The sequence below is a fragment of the Lampris incognitus genome, chromosome 19 (assembly GCF_029633865.1).
Source record: "Lampris incognitus isolate fLamInc1 chromosome 19, fLamInc1.hap2, whole genome shotgun sequence".
Taxonomy (NCBI): Eukaryota; Metazoa; Chordata; class Actinopteri; order Lampriformes; family Lampridae; genus Lampris; species Lampris incognitus.
The window spans coordinates 34,072,879-34,087,872 of record NC_079229.1 but is presented as its reverse complement, the minus strand read 5'-3'; the positions used below and the strand labels follow the sequence as shown (position 1 = coordinate 34,087,872).

The 14,994-nt window shown below is 46.7% G+C and overlaps 1 protein-coding gene across 2 annotated transcripts in view; it reads right to left on the bottom strand.

The window, feature by feature from the left end:
* The window catches only part of LOC130129786 (rho guanine nucleotide exchange factor 4-like), a 75,158-nt gene that overhangs the window by 32,051 nt on the left and 28,113 nt on the right, over positions 1-14,994 (bottom strand). Inside the window, exon 1 of one of the 2 annotated variants that reach the window (XM_056299433.1) lies at positions 11,519-11,612. The exons of the other annotated variant lie outside the window; for it this stretch is intronic. The gene's annotated coding sequence lies outside the window, so the exon portion shown is untranslated. Of the gene's footprint in view, positions 1-11,518; positions 11,613-14,994 lie in introns of those variants that run through there. 2 annotated transcript variants of the gene reach the window in all.

The window sequence follows — 14,994 nt, the reverse complement described above, 5'->3', positions numbered from 1 at the left end:
CGCACTTGTCTGGTCCGAATGACATCCCAATGTCGTTGCTGTAGATCCTGGTGATGTGGATCAGCAACTCAATGTCTCGCTCATTCCTGGCATACAGCTTGATGTCATCCATGTGTAGGAGGTGGCTGATGGTAACTCCACTTCTGAACCTGTATCCATATCCACTCTTTATGATGATCTGACTGAGGGGGTTCAGACCTATGCAGAACAGCAGCAGGGACAGTGCATCACCTTGGTATATACCACATTTGATAGTTACCTGTGTGACTGTTTTTGAGTTGGCCTCTAGTGTTGTTTTCCACTGCTGTATTGAGTTCTTGATGAAGGCTATTAGTGTCCTGGTTGCTTTGTATAGTGCCAAGTACTCCAGAAACCAGGTGTGGGGCATTGAATTGTAGGCTTTCTTGTAGTCAATCCAGGCTGTGCTCAGGTTGGACAGTCTTGGATGACTGCTCTATCAACCAGTAGCTGATGCTTTGACCCTCTGATGTTTTTCCCAATTCCTTTCTGAGTTTCGCTCATGTAATGACTCATGTGCCCATTCAGCTTAGCTGTTATGATGCCTGACAGGACCTTCCATGTTGTGGAGAGCCAGGTTATTGGCCAGTAGTTTGAAGGTGTTGTGCCCTTGTGGGGACCCTTCATGATCCGTATTATTCTCCCTTGTGTTAGCCAGCCAGGGTGAGACCCTGGTTAGCAGCTGTGTTGCCAGGCGTTCATGGAGTGCTGCTAGCTTCTTCAACCAGTAGGCATTAATCATGTCAGGGCCTGGTGTAGTCCAGCTCTTCATGTTTGAGACTCATTGCTGGATATCGGCCACTATGATGATAACTAGTTCTTGTTCTCGGATATTGCCGTGGTCTGCTCTTAGGCCCACCAGCCACTGAGCATTGGCTCTGTGTGATGACTCCTTTTCGTGTGTGTGTGTGTGTGTGTGTGTGTGTGTGTGTGTGTGTATATATATGTGTTATTATTGTGACTTTGTCCTAATTAGTCATTGCCTTGCAAGGTAAAACTGAACAAGAGAAACACAGAGGAATACTGGGTAATCGTGTTCATGCTCTTACTCCCTTTCTCTTTCTATCTGTCACTCTGCACACCCTCACACAATCCGCCGCCATGGCTGTCCATTCATCTTTCTATCATTCGTTCATTTCTGTGTCGCCCTGCATTCATCCCCCCCCCCCCATTTACTCCTTCACACACACATTTTTATTCATTGCTTCAAACAGGCATGAAGTATAGGCTAGATGGCTGTCATAGTTCAGCTCCAGGCTAACCGGTGATTCTAAGGCCCAAAACACAGGATATGACAAGGTGGACGTTCCAGCTCACCGTCCCAGTGTCCACACACTTCCTGTTCCATTCAAACAGGTCTGTAAATGGCTGTCATAGATTAGCATACCGGTTGTCTTGTTTCTACCTTTACCCATGAATAAGTAACATGAATGTTAATCCGTTTTAAGGGGGATTTTTTTTCACAGTGAATATAGGCAAATATGACAAGTATGCAAAAAAATGCATCCAACAATTTTTATGGTTTTTTTTGGTCTTCAGTAATTGAGTCAAACAGACTAATCTTATTTAATTACATCAGCAAATCCATTCTGAAGGAGTTGGGCGCACCAAAAAGAAACAACAAAAACATCTGACAAAATGATGATGATGTCCTGATGTCTTGACATTTTGGTGTTTGTCGTCCATGTATGCAAACATTTTGGCATCCTGTGCCCACCCAGCCAGAAATGTCTCAGGGCAAATTTTGTGAAATTAAGTGTCACCCAATTTAACGGAGACAAAACAAAAACCAGCTCACAACTTGTATTTATTTACAGCACGTAACCGCGGTTACCCTTGTACAACATTTCTTACTATGTCCTGTTAAACTCTGTTAACTAATGTCACCGAGACAAATGCCTTTATAATGCTTTCATACTTATTTATGGTGCATATATATAAATAGAACTCAGCTTCTGGTTTAAAGCTTCAGTTGTGATTTTGTGTTGTTGGACAGCAAAATATATTGTAAACCCTCCCTGTCAGCTGAGTTGATGCTCAAAACTCGTCAGTCTTCTTGACGAGCAGTCTACCTGGAGATGATCTCTACTGAAGATTGAGGTAACTTGCATTTGTAAAGGTTACCAAAGGCGAGACCGAGGGAGCCATTTTTGAAAAGCTGTACAGTTCTGTTTGGTAAAATACATATGATTACACCGCTGTTATGTCGTGTAGCATGCCGGCTAACCGGGCCTGCGTTTTCTAATTCTGAGCTTTATGGGATAATATAGTAATACTGCAGTCTTTCTTTGTGGAACGTTTAGGAAACTGGCTGGCATCCACCTTGTTTAGTGGTAAGCAAGAAAGTCCTTATATCGCCTTCATGTAGTGCAGGCTTAAAAAAATACAAAGCTGATAACCACGTTTTTGAATGGAGTTTGTCCCTGAAACGTCACCGTCTCTGCTAGTGGCATCACTGGCACACAAACCGTGAATGTGAAAACTCACTTCCTGGTTTGCTGATAGGCTGCACTGTCTAAAAAAATACAGACAGAAGTGCCACACAAAGCTGCATAATGTAACTGTTATTTGCATTCTCTAACACAGCTGTATGTAGTACCGATGTTTGCATTTCCTAACATAATGCAGTCAATCGGAAAACCAGGAAGTACTACGTTTTCACATTCGCAAGACCGTCAGTGGCGTCAGCAGTGAACACTTTGCTGCACCATTTCGGCAGTGGTTCAGAAACACACAGAAGACTACTAAGTAATATGGCTGCTAATAGAGTTATCCTAAACACATGAAATGTTGAAGAGTCGGGATTGTTTCCCTAGAAGTTGCACTGCGGGGGGGGGGGGGTGTTGGAGGGAGGTTTTTAAAGTGTCCGCCCCTGAGCGCAGTACAGCAGGAGGACCCGTCCTCTGCGTCGTCTTATAGAAACTGACAGAATGGAGTCGGGGCACCTTGCCAAATGCTCCTTCAAGGTGACAGAGTTCCCCACCGGGCAGCGCCTCGTCTGCCACATCCCTGCAGCTCAAGGAGCAGGCTGACCACAGTGCATGAGCCCGCGTACAAAAAAACACCACGAGAACAAACACGTATGCGTATGCATATGCGCGTGCACACACACACACACACACTCACACTTTAACAGAAAGTGTTGAGTGTGTAAGCACTGTTGTGTCATCTACAAACATGAATAGCACACACAAACATGAATGCACTCACACCCATATAGTCCCCACACCCACACACCCACCCCCACACACGCTCACCCATAGATGAACTTTTCCCTTTTCCCCGACGAACAAACATTGTCTTATAGCCATCTAGCAAATAACGAGGAGGAGTCTCGAGGAGGAGCTGAGGCTTTTAATCTCGAGTGTGAGCTAATGGATGGGGATGAGCATTTTCCAAGACCTGAGGGTTAAGAGTTCACGCCCCCACTGGGATGAATATATGCCCTAAAACCCACCTGTGTCCATGAAGACGAAATCCACTTACAGAAATTGCTCTCTGGCCTTCAGAGAAGTACCAAAATTGCAACAACAAAAAAAGGCACAGCAGGTTTGAACCAGTGAGTGGAAATGTAAAGTAACTGCAATCCAGGAACATTTCGTTACATGTGAAAAAGTGACCGATTCATTGTGTTGATGTGACCACAAGACCCACCTACACAACAGTGTACAGACCAAAGGGAAGAAATACATGCAGCAACTGCAGCAGAAGTTGCACGCAGCTCACACGCATGCACGCATGCACACACACACACACACACACACACACACACACACACACACACACACACACACACAGGCAGGCCCAAATTTTCCTTCAGGGCGGCCTCAAAAGTACAGACAGCTAATTTTTCATGTCTGGCCGCCTCTGTTTTCTACAAAACAAACTGACTCCACTACCACAGGCCACCCACCCCAAACACTCTGGTTCACCACTGGTCTGCTTGTTTTTTGGTTTTGAGATTGTCAAACGAGGACGAGGAAGTAACATCAGAGGCGCCTGTAAATCTGTGTTTAGACACGAGGCCACGCTCCACCGAAGCTGCCGGCATTGACAGCTCGTGGGCAAATCCCGCTATGTGCGTTTATGTTTCCTCAAAGTAGCGCCGATGTGATTACAACATTTTAGCTAGCAGCTAAATACGTAAATCATCGATTCACGTGTGATTTACCGATGCTTTTATGGTTCAAGTCACCGCTTCTTTTTGTTTTAACTGTAATAGTCCTGATGTTAAGCACTATAAAACCGGGAGTCTGCAGACTGAATGATGAAAATCTAGTCCATTTTGTTTTAAGCGCAACTGGGAACCAGTGTGGAAGGTCGAGAGGTGCAGCACTTGAATCTGACTGGCTATTGCGCAAAATGTGTTGCCCACGTTGCCAAAAAGTTCAGCATTTCTCGAATTTTTTCAGGTCATCTCTCCGCCAATGATGACAAATTGCCCCGTCTCCCACATTTCTTGCCCTCATAGGAAGTGAATCCTCCCCTTTGAGACAGGATATAATGGAGTCGGGGTGACACGTCCAGTAACTTGCCTGGTAACGAGTTACTAGAGCTGCTTCATGTCTAAACGCAACATAGCATTTAGTTAAACCCTTTTATTTATTTTCATTTTGAGATACTTTATTGATCCCTGTGGGGAAATTACGCTCTGCATGTAACCCATCCTAGCTTTGTAGCTAGGAGCAGTGGGCAGCCGCCGTGCAGCACCCGGGGACCAACTCCAGTTTGTCTTGCCATGCCTCGGTCAGGGACACAGACAGGAGTATTAACCCTAACAGGCATGTCTTTGTGATGGCGGGGGAAATCGCAGCACCCGGAGAAAACCCACTGCAGACACAGGGAGGACATGCAAACGCCACACAGAGGACGACCTGGGATGAACCCCAAGGTTGGACTACCTAGGGGCTCAAACCCAGGACCTTCTTGCTGTGAGGCGACAGCACTAGCGCCACCGTGCTGCCAAAAAGGGAGACGTGGCCTAGTAATGCTCAGTGTCACAGACTCAAACTATCAACAAGCAGAAAATCAGCAGTATCTCTGTGCCAAATCCAACATGGACAGATCACATATTTGAAATGTACATACTCAACACACACACACACATACACAGCTACACATGACAGACAGACACACACACACACACTCACGATGTGGAGTCCTTCGGGGGGGGGGGGGTTTCACCGAGCTGATAAGTACACGAGGGAGGGGCAGAGAAGGCGGCATGATTTTGAAGGGAAACTACCCCATCTGCACCACAGAGTCATGTGTGCATGTGGAGCGACACATTTCCTTTCATTTTCTGTCATCCCTCCATCAGCTGGCTCTACTGAGCTGGTTGGGTTTGGCCCTGGGACTGTTTACCCTCATGGAGGTGGGGCAGGGTTTGGACAACAGGCAGTATTGTAGTAGGATTTTGGATAAAACCTAACCACGCGTTTCATATCCTCAAAGCCTGCAGTTATATTTACCATCGACCAGAAATGATCCATTGTCCATTTCTAACCACGTTTCATCTGCAGCTGAGCTCTGGTTTCCTGCCCGCATGTGTATCCAAGGTGAAACTGCTGCAGTTACACTTTCTGCTGCAGCCTTGTTGGGCTCCGCCTGGCAGATCTGTTTTTATTCATACGTTCACTTGGATGGTCCAAGACAACGACTGATACTGTAGAGTCCTTCAATCTTCAGACCACTGCTGCACTGTGTAATGTAATGGACTGATTACTTGTACAAGTGCAAATAAAATATAAATATATATACATGCATGTATGTATATGTAAACATCTATATACTGTATAAGTGCACGTGTGTATATGTACACATTCATACACTATACACATATATAGTGTATAATCTACATATGTATCCTGCCATACAACCAGACACAAGGACAGTTTCTTTCTGCAGGCGGTCACTCTGATGAACAAATAAAACAGTCACGCGGTGTCAGAAACGACCCCCGTGCAATACACCTGTAACACTGAACATCCACCATACCTGCAAATACCAAATTATATGTCCTATAGCTTAAACAGTTTTAACATATCGTTAAAAATAAACCTAAGTGGGCATCTGGGTAGCGTGGCGGTCTATTCCGTTGCCTACCAACCCGGGGAGCACCAGTTCGAATCCCCGTGTTGCCTCCGGCTCGGTCGGGCGTCCCTACAGACACAGTTGGCCGTGTCTGCGGGTGGTAAGCTGGATGTGGGTATGTGTCCCGGTTGCTGTACCAGCGCCTCCTTGGGTCGGTCGGGGCACCCGTTCAGGGGGGAGGGGGAACTGGGGGAAACAGCGTGATCCTCCCACGCGCTACGTCTCCCTGGTGAAACTCCTCACTGTCAGGTGAAAAGAAGCGACTGGTGACTCCACATGTAGGGGAGGAGGCAGGTGGTAGTCTGCAGCCCTCCCCGGATCGGCAGAGGGGGTGGAGCAGCGACTGGGACAGCTTGGAAAGAGTGGGGTAATTGGCCAAAAAATACAATTGGGGACAAAAGGGGGGAAAACCCCCAAAAATAAAAAATAAACCTAAGCACGCTGTGTATATTGTATATCCTGTCATGTCCACCTACCTCATGTATATAAAGTAACCTGTTAACATATTTACTCCTGCATCTTTGCACTGTGCACCGTTGCCTTCCTATTACAATGTCATTGTTGGGTTTTGTTTTGTTTTTATAATATACTTTTTTATATACATCTATATCTGTACATAGTAGTTATATGGTGATGTTTACCTTGTCTTTGGTTTAGCTGTATGTCTCCTCCATGTAAGTACATGGAAAGCAATGGAGGAACCGCAGTCAATTTTCTTGTATGTGTAGGCCTACACAGACTTGACTGGGATCAGAGAAGGGTCAAACACACATCGACAGCCAATCAGAGCAGGATGTGAATCTCTAACAGCCACCGAGGGAGCGGGACAGTCACATTGCACTCTGAGCCCAGCTGAGATTTTTCCAACCATTATTCCGTAAATAAAAATATACTGTCACCACTGTCAAGAGTGGTGAAGATTAAAGTCGCTTGGGGAAATTTCTACACACCATGGGGGAGCTGAAATCACACACACACACACTGCAGCGCAGTTATATTTAACAGGAAGGTGTCTTTTACAGCATTATGTGGACTACATTAGACAATAAGAAACTACAGGGGAAGGATACCAGAGCCCAGTCCAGGTGTGTTAGGAAATACAGTCCACCCATCCATCCACTATACCCCACTTAATCCAATTCAGTCATAGAGGGGAGGGGAGGGGGTGGGACGGAGGCTATCCCAGCATGCACTGGGTGGAAAGCAAGGAGACACCCCTTGACAGGTCACCAGTCAATCTCAGGGTCCACACACACAGTCACTCACACACCATTCAAATCTTATGGACAACTTCAGACTACCATTCACACCTATGGACAATTGCACATTAGTTTCCTGATGTGGACTGGACCCAGGTCTGTTTGACCATGAATTTCAGTTCATTTGATTGCTGTGAAAGCTTTTTCTGAACTCAGGGGCACTCAAAGTAATTGTACTTGAGTTTGTCTTAAAAGGGCAGTCTGGACCAACATGGGGATCCTGGTTCGAATCCCCGTGTGACTTCCGGCTTGGTCGGGCGTCCCTACAGACACAATTGGCCGTGTCTGCAGGTGGGAAGCTGGATGCGGGTATGTGTCCTGGTCGCTGCACTAGTGCCTCCTCTGGTCAGTCGGGGCGCCTGTTCGGGGAGGGGGCGGGACTGGGGGGGAATAGTGTGAGTCTACCACATGCTACGTCGCCATGGTGAAACTCCTCACTGTCAGGTGAAAAGAAGCGGTTGGCGACTCCACATGTATTGGAGCTGCAGCCCTCCCCGGATCGGCAGAGGGGGTGGAGCTGTGACCAGGATGGCTCGGAAGAGTGGGGTAATTGGCCAGGTATAATTGGGGAGAAAAGGGGGAACCCCCCCCCCAAAAAAAAAGGGCAGTCTGGAGTCTGTTTCATATGAACTGCAATACAGACTGTGACTGGTATCCACAATGCGGTCTAATTTGAGGAATTGAACTGCCACATTATTCAGCTCAAGTCCAGCAGTAAACATGCATGTAGCATGAGGTTTTAAAGAAACTGGGAAACTTCTGGTGATGAACTCACCTTATAGATGCACAAGAACATACTCCAAGTGAAGCAGCAAATACATCTCTCATGACTGCCCGTCTCCTCAAAAACGTTCTTCATCAGCATGGATACGTTCATGGATACACACATTGCCAAGCGTCATTGCTTCACATCATCTTGGCTGCGACACCAAATAAGCAGAAGCATTGCCAAAAAAGTGAGGTGATAATGACTCTCCATTTTCAGCTTATAAAAACTGGGTGCACTCTTGAGTCTGGCTGCACGGCAGTGGCGGTAAACAGCTGCTGCTCATTAATGACGAAAGCAACATGCAAACATGTGGAATAATAGATGTCACTGTGAACGCAAACAAGAAGTGGCAAAATGCAGTATTTGTGTCCACATTGGATTGTGTCCACCTCGATCTTTCTCTGAGGGAGGAGGATGGATGTGGACCATCAGCACTAGAACCAGTATCACCAGTCATACTGATTTGGGGCGAGTTGACTTTCGGCCTCGTCCCTGCATAGACTGAACTAACCCTGCAGTGGGTTTATCTAAATTCGCTGTCGCTATATGCACACATGTATGCATGAACTGAAGGGATGCCCAGAGTCGTCATCATCATCATCATCATCATCATCATCATCATCATCATCATCAGTTCTGTAACCTATGGAGGTCGTAGGAGCACAGCTGATGCCTCAACAAAGGTTGGGTCATCATTGTGTTCCAGTAGGGGGAGTACCTGGTGGTCCCTATCTCCTCTCCAGGTATGGACGGCCGTTGGTTCACAGAGGAACTCCTCCGCCCTTTGACAGGTTTTGTTTTTAGTCCTGCTGGGTGTCCACACACCCTCCTCGCAACAACCCAAGGGTTGAAGTGGGGGTGCTGGTTTAGTCGCCAGACCCAACGGTTGCAGTTTAACATCGTACACAGGACCAATGCCCAGAGTGCAGACACTTAATCACCCACTGTTTTCACTGACTTCATGGGACTTCTCCACAACGTTTAGCATAATGTCCATGACCAAAAGACACAATTTTTTGGAGTGGCCACTAAGAAGGTGCGTTTTACTTTTAACCCGAAACATGACGTAGATGTCAGTTTATACTGTGACACTGTACACAAGCCGCTCTACTGTTTTAACAACTTTTGCAAGCCATATTTTGTATTTGTCCATTTGGAGCCACTGACTGTTGAAGCTGCAGTTGCCTGGTATACTGTCAGCAAGCTAGCTAGCTAACCAATATGAAAACTTAGCCAACGGAGACACGTTAGCATACTGTTGCACACACACAACAGAAATGTTAAAGCTCCACCGCAATGGTTCAACTGGCTGTTATTCTTTTTTTAATTGGTCAATCCATCTTTAACAGCTGATGCTACTTTCGTCATCTTTCCACAACCTTTCTGCAAACTTTTTTTAAGGCCTGGAAATTGTATTTTCAAATTTACCGACTTTTCCAAGTTTTTCATGGCCATAAGAACCCTGTATATATGAAATTGGAAATGTACATGCACACACACTTTCTTTTTTCCATCCATCCCCTTCATGGGAAACATTAAACAGCGGGATTCTTGTGGCCGCGGTGCTGCAAACATGTCAGACTGAGAAAGCATCCAAGCCAGGCTTACTGAGATTCCCGGCACGCTATGAGAGAGAAAGAGTTTTAAAAGTATAGCCAGCCGGCGAGGCCTGAGCAGGAAATGGAAGAGCGAGGTGTGTGTGTGTGTGGGGGGGGGGGGGCATGCGGCGAGTTGAGGAATGACAGAAGGCAGCTGCTGAGATCTCGGACGGAGGCTCAGCCTCGGGTGGGAAGGATCAACCCAAACAGAGTACATGTGCATCATAACACCTCCATGTCGGAATTCAAAATGGTAGTCCTGCCTCACTGTACGAGTCCTGTGATTACTAAGAGCAAAAAAAAACTACATTTTCTTTTCTGTTAGAAGCATGTTTTTACACGTTTCTGTTTGTTTTACTTTGTTTATTACAACCCATTTTATATTGATTTTTTTTCTTTTTGGCATACTATATTAATCCCCGTGGGGAAATTCCTCTCTGCATGGAACACATCCTAGCTGTGTAGCTAGGAGCAGTGGGCAGCCGCCGTGCGGCACCCGGGGACCAACTCCAGCTCTTCTTGCCATGCCTCGGTCAGGGACACAGACAGGAGTATTAACCCTAACATGCATGTCTTTTTGATGGTGGAGGAAACCGGAGCACCAGGAGAAAACCCACCGCAGACACGGGCAGAACATGCAAACGCCGCACAGAGGACGACCTGGGATGACCTCAAGGCTGGACAACCCTGGGGTTCGAACCCAGGACCTTCTTGCTGTGAGATGACAGCACTAACCACTGTGCCACCGTGCTGCCCAATGATGCAATTTGACCTATTGTAAACCAGCGGTTACAAAACCAGCGGTTACAAAACATGCTGTGACCAATCTGTGGAAATACTTTTTGATCCAGGACCCACCAAATATTTTGTGCATTTAAAATAAGGAGTAAATTGTCATTATCTGTCAAAAAGCAAAATAATGAACAATCCTCTCTTCGTTGATCATCAACGCAGTATTCCCCTTTTTTAGTCTTAAATCATGGCCTACTAATGATCAGTCGAAACACAAGTCAACCTTAAACATTGTGTTTGTTGTGGACATCCTGCAACCCACATGGACCCCTACTGCCACCCATTTGTTGCTGGGGTCCCAACCCACAGTTTGGAAACCACTGTTGCACAATGCATTAACGTACACTTCGATGAATGTACACCTTAATGCAGATTAATGTGCAGTGAAGCAAACTGAATTTTGATGTTCAAAATGCAATTTGCAAATCAAGTGTGATTGTCCCCCCAGTTCCCCCTCCCTCCGAACAGGCACCCCAACCAACCAGAGGAGGCGCTACTGCAGCGACCAGGACACATACCCACATCCGGCTTCCCAACCCGCAGACACGGCCAATTGTCTGCAGGGACGCCCAACCAAGCCGCAGGTAACACAGGGATTCAAACCAGCGACCCCCAGCTTGGTAGGCAATGGAATAGCTTGCCCCACTACTTGGATGCCCCCTGCATCGTTTCTTTAAACCCATGACGAAGATAAAACAACCATTTCAGAAGAGCAGCCCAGCTGATCTGAGAGGCATCACAGCATCAATGACCGAGGGACGGAGAGAAAGGAACGAGAGATAATCACTTGTTACCCGCCCCGAGGAAAAACAGCAGAGTATACAGATGCAGTACCTATGCCTTGGAAATGCTGACAAAAAACAAACACCCCCCCCCACACACACACAAAACAACAACAAAACAAAACTGGGGGGTATATAGCAGGAGAGATGGCCTCATTTCCAAATGGCGACAAAAAGAATAAGCGCAACCGAGCGGAAAACATTCACCTCAGCATTTTTCCTCTTCCATTAGCATCCTGACTGCTAGGCCACAAAAACAAACAACCAGTAAAAAAAGAAAAGAAAACCACCACGGTCCCAGTCCTCGCCTAAAACAGACATACAGCCCAGATTCAGCAGATGTGATGGTTATCAAACGTGCCCTCTTTAACCACTCGAACACAAGCTACACTCGTTCCAGTCAACACAGCACCACAAACCCCACCTCCTCCACTTATAATGGACGGAGAGCAACGTAAAGGACCATATGGCGTTTTTGCACGTTTCAGCTCATGTTCTACAAATTGCGTTTATTTTGCCCAACTCCTGACCGTTGTACAAATCGTGCCGTGGTGTTTTTTAGATTTATTTGAATGTATTTAGTGTTGTGGGACAACGCAGTAGAAAGCAAGGGTTGATTTGAGAAATTTTGCGGGGCTTTCACCAAGGGCTGGGCAATAATTCAATATCATCATTTATTGTCTTTCAATGCAATTGTATGAGGGTGAAATTCAGGTATTGTAATATCACAATACACAATTTTGTTGTCTAGATGAATAAAAATCCATCCATCCATCCATCATCCAAACCGCTTATCCTGCTCTCAGGGTCACAGGGATGCTGGAGCCTGTCCCAGCAGTCATTGGGCGGCAGGTGGGGAGACACCCTGGACAGGCCGCCAGTCCATCACAGGGCCGACACACACACACACACACACACACACACACACCTCGGGACAATTTAGTATGGCCAATTCACCTGACCTACATGTCTTTGGACTACGGGAGGAAACCCACGCAGACACGGGGAGAACATGCAAACTCCACACAGAGGACGACCCCCAAGGTTGGACTACCGCAGGGCTCAAACCCAGGACCTTCTTGCTGTGCGACCGTGCTAACCACTGCCCCACCGTGCCGCCTAATGAAAATCTATGATCTAAAATTCCTCACTGAAAGAGGTCGGAAATATTTGAGGTAGTTTTGTTTGAAAACTGGTTTTGGTTTGATTTTATGCTTTACATTACACGACGAGCCTCAGCTGATTCTATAACATCACGGTGTTTTTGCATATGTAAGCAGATATCGTATTTTCCATATCACCCAGCACTACTTTCAAATGGATTATCTTGCAACGACAACTCTGACGGAAAAAAAATAAAGGGATTACCAACATTTTCCCTGCCCCTTAAGACATCCCTCCGCGCCTCCCTTCCACCCACCCCATTCCTCCTCCTCCTCCGCCTCCGCTCAGGCTGTTTTTCCTTGCCTGCATCTCTTCCCCGAGGTCTGCGTCCCCCACAGGGTTTACAGGCTTGACTAACCCTGACCTACTAGCATGTCCCCTTGACCTGATATAAATCACCACGCCAAAGTCATGCTATTAAAAACAACAACAACAACAAATGCCATGACACAAAGCTAAGAGGCGGAGCTCTGCCTTTTCCTTCTAGAAAAAAGGACGAAGTCCCCGTGTCATGAGGTGCCTTGGCTCTGCTCAGGCTGTGCCAGACAGTGCCAACACTCCCGCTGGCAGCACCCGGCCATCCTCAAGCGGTGTGTGTGTGTGTGTGTGTGTGTGAGAGAGAGAGACAGAGATGGAGAAGGAGAGACAGAGAGAGAGAGACCGAGACAGAGTGAGGCAGAGAGAGAAGAGACAGACAGAGAGAAGAGAGAGAGAGACGGGGAGAGAGAGACACAGACAGACACAGAGACAGAGACAGAGAGAGAGTGCAAGATAAAGAGAAAAAATTACAGCAACAGAGGGCAAAAACCAGAGTGAGGGTTTGTGTGTGTGTGTGTGTGCGTGCATGTGTGTGTGAATCACTCTACAGGAATTCCAATTAACAGAGATTGGGGGACAGTGCCGTCTGCTTGCCGACAGACAGCATGTTTACCGGGTTTATTTTCTGTCAGTCTCCACACAGACAGGGAGGCTGGAGGATCATCCGGACGACTCGCATACAGCTGTGATCACAAATGCACAAAAAAAGAAAAAGAATTGCTCGTTATCTTTCAGATCAACTCTCACTCTGCATGTGACTATGGACCTTCAACATATCTACTGAGACAGCTGGCCATCATGACCATCAGGACCATGGGTTATGTGAAACCAGGGCTGGGCCATACTGACAAAATCACATTTCACACTATTTTTGACTGACTATACCTCTATTTCAATAGTGTGATATTTTGGACCATGACCATCAGTGCAGATATTTACATACAGAAAATGTAGATAATCATCATTAGTAATGATAAGGATCATTAGTAATGATAAGGCTCGTGCTGTTAGCTGATCACCAGCTTGGTTAAAGTAGCCTACTTCTTCCCTGCAGGATGCAAAACATGCTCATAAGTCGTGAGCACGTAACAGTTCTGCCCTTTGGTTGCAAAGTGCTTGGAAAAGCTAACACTTAGACGGGCACGGTGGCGCAGGTTAGCGCAGTCGCCTCACAGCAAGAAGGTCCTGGGTTCGAGCCCCGGGGTAGTCCAACCTTGGGGGTTGTCCCGGGTCGTCCTCTGTGTGGAGTTTGCATGTTCTCCCCCTGTCTGCGTGGGTTTCCTCCAGGGGCTCCGGTTTCCTCCCACAGTCCAAAGACATGTAGGTCAGGTGAATCGGCCGTACTAAATTGCTCCTAGGTGTGAATGTGTGTGTGTGTGTGTGTGTGTGTGTGAGGGCCCTGTCCAGGGTGTCTTCTTGCCTGCCACCCAATGACTGCTGGGATAGGCTCCAGCATCCCCGCGACCCTGAGAGCAGGATAAGCGGTCTGGATAATGGATGGATGGATGGATAATGGATTGATGGATGATCATTAGTCATGTGGATATGATGAGCAAGCAGGTAGACGTTCATTGTTCATTTCACTAAAACAGTGGAATAAGTTCAGCAAATGGTGTCACTTTACTGTAATACAGCCTTCAAGACCAGGAAATGACAACATTTGTGTTATAACACCATATTACCAGAACCACAACCCCACACCACATCTAGTCTCATGTCAACACAGCCACATTACATCCATACGCTGGCCAGGTCTACTTTAAACTCATTCCCAACCACAGAAGCATCCCAGAACTGCAGCAGTCTCCAGCCATCTGCTTCTCGTCGGCTGAAGACGTCTTTTAAAAAGGTACCAGTTATCACCGACACACAAACATTGCGAGCATTCCAGCTCCGAGAATGATAAGACTGACAAGTGATGACTTCCAGGTTTGAGCGAGTACCTTCTCAGATGCGCAAGTAGTGCGCACACACACACACACAACCAGGAGATGCTTATTCGAACAAAATGAATGCACACTTATCGGCCCCTTCATCCCATCTCTCTCTCCCACACACACAAACTCACATGCACACACAAAATCACGTGCACACAGAGAACATACATGGCATCAAGGACACAGATGTGTGCCGGTGGGCAGGGAAACAGTCCCTTGAGAATGGCGTTATTCATTTCTTTATAAATAGAAAGAGGGACATGT